Genomic DNA, 2,670 nt, shown 5'->3' with positions numbered 1-2,670 from the left:
TGTCAGCGCCGCCCCAGAGCCGGGATGCGGCGGCGGCGGCGGCGGCGGCGGCGGCGGAGGCGGGCAGGCGGGCGGGCGGGCGGCCGGGGGGGCGGGCCGGGGGCGGGCCGAGGATGGGGTTACCTGGGCGGGCCCAGCGGCCCGGGACACCCCCCCGGGGGCGGGCCGGAGCGGCGGCGGCTGCCGCCCTAGCCCGCGGGACTGGGCTGCTCCGGGGGCCTCCCCGGCTGGGCGCTCCGGAGGACTTGGGGCCCGAGCCCGCTCCAGGCACGCCTGGCTGCGCGCCGCCGAGCCCGGCCCGGCTAGAGGCCCGGCGACCCAGCTGCCCGGCCGCCGCCCGGGCCTAGGGGACAGGCGGGCACAGCTCCCCCAACCCGCCGCTGCGGGCACTGCAGCGCGGCCCTCGCTGCCCCCCTACCCCCCCCCCCCCACCGCCCCCCGCCGGCGCCTGGAGCCCAGACCCCGGTCCGACCGCGGCGGACCCACCGGAGCGCAGCTACCACTCGCGCGCACCCAGGCGCTGGCGCTCCAGGTGCCTGGGGCTGCACATCGGGGCGCTGGATGTCTCCCGACCGCCCCCCGCCCGGCCCCTCCCTGCCTCCTGGCCCCCGCGTCCTGCGGCCCAGCCCCTCCCTGGCGCTCACCTCCCTACAGCCTTCCGGGAGCTGGACGGGGCCTCCCCAGCTTTGGGCAGCTTGGGACAGTGGCCCGAGACTGCGGGAATCCGAAACCTCGCTTCTGGCTAGCCACAGGGTCTGGGCGCGCCCCAGGCAGCAGGGTCTTGACTCTGAGCCTCCGTTTTCTCATCCGAGAAGTGGGCTTAAGACGCTGTGATTGGGAGGACAGGAGGAGTTTAGGGAAGCTCTCTTGGCTCACTCACCAAGTCTTACTTTGCATTTGGTTTTCTATGTGCTTGTTCGATTTATCCTCCCATACTAGGCAGATTCAGCCTCTTGTTGGTTTTGGGCACAGGGCGGTGGCTCCCATGTTTGTGGAAGGAATAAATGAATGGAATGGAATGGAATGGGCTGCAACAGCCTGTGCTTGGCTAGTCCAGAGAGCTCAATTCCACATCACTGTAACCCCTAAGAATTGTCTGCCCAAGTCCACGCCACACCCTCTCAGGTCACTGATCTGATTCTGTGTGCTACTCATCCTCCAGGCTGCATCCCCCAGCTGCTCAGAGGTAGAGGGACCTCTTATCTAAACAGTAAAACTAAGGCCCGGAAAGGGAGGCACCTGTCCCACCTCCCTAGGGGTTGGGAACAGAGGCAAGGACCAGGTCTATGCCCTCACCCCCTGACCTTAGTTCTTCACTGATTTTGGAGTATGAAGTTTGCTCCCACAGAGGCCATCATGTTTGGGTGCTGGGATGGTGCCCTGGGGTCCCCTGGGCTCAGAACAGAGGAAGGGCTCAGTAAACATTTGGTACTGGGACTGGGTGGAAGGTGGCAGGGATTTGTGGGGCTGGGCAAGAGTATAGATGGAGGTTCACATACCATATGTCCAAATATTTGCAGGCTATAAATCAAGCTAACAAAATGCAAAATAAATTATGTTCTATTCTTCTATCTTGACAAATACACTTTCCTAGCAAGGCAGAAAGCTGGCTTTGAGTGTGGCATTCTCATACTCCTCAGACCTTGCCCTGGAGCTGGTGGCACAGGGAGAGGGGGCCCCTAGTGCCTGGCCTGGGCCCCTGCCCCCTACCTTTTCCTACCTCTGCCTCTGTCCTGTCCTTCGAGAGTCTTGTGCACATTCACGAACATCTCAGCCTGCACATGCAAGCTCAGCCCCTTGGTAGCCCCTCAGGCTTAGGGCTGGGCACACCAGTGGTGTACTCTGTCCTCGGGCTGGATCTGGGGAAGAGACCCACGCAGGTCCTGGCAGCGGGCTAAGGGCCATCTCTGCAGGGAACCCCAGGGGCCTGGGCACCCAGAGTATGCTCTAGTGGAGGTGCCACAAGCTCCAGGTGGGCATGTCCCCTTGTCCCATGGTCTTCCCTCCTTGTGATGAGAGGTTAGCTGGAGGAGGGCCAGACTGGGGGGGTCCCCAGGGCAGGGGCCACTCTCACCTGTGTTTAAGGGTGGTACTGAAGTGCTGACCTATTTTGAACCAGCATATTCACTTCCTGGAGACTCAGTGTGGTATGGTGGAAAATAATAATAACAACGATAAGAATTTAGATGGCAACAGGCAATTATGTTAGGATGGCTGTATAATTTTCTTCCAAACCAGGATGTTTTCAAGAGTGACGGGGGGCTCTAACTGGAAGATTTGCCAGGCTACCAGGCATAGACCAAGACTGTGCCAGGCCACCTAGGATGCACTGTGCCACTCAAATGTTGTGCCCTGGTATGTCAGGCACTGTTCTTAGTGCTTTACACGCTTTGACTCATTCAATCGTTGCAACAAATCTAGGAAGTAGGTACTGTTATCACCCTCATTTTACAGATGAAGACACCAGGTTACTTGCTTAAGGAAAGCGGTGGACCTGGGACTCCAGAGCCACGTCCCTGGCTCCCATACCATCCTGAGCCTGGGACTCAGGTGTTTGGGCTTAAGCCCCTGTCCCAAAGCACATGACACTTGACCTTTGGGAAGCTGCAGGACCTTCAGTTTCTGTATCCATCAGGTGGGAACAATGTTACCCGACTCGCCTTCTCCTGG

The sequence above is a fragment of the Gorilla gorilla genome, chromosome 1 (assembly GCF_029281585.2).
Source record: "Gorilla gorilla gorilla isolate KB3781 chromosome 1, NHGRI_mGorGor1-v2.1_pri, whole genome shotgun sequence".
Classification (NCBI taxonomy): Eukaryota; Metazoa; Chordata; class Mammalia; order Primates; family Hominidae; genus Gorilla; species Gorilla gorilla.
The sequence above is the reverse complement of the archived record's forward strand: the minus strand, read 5'-3'. Positions refer to the sequence as shown.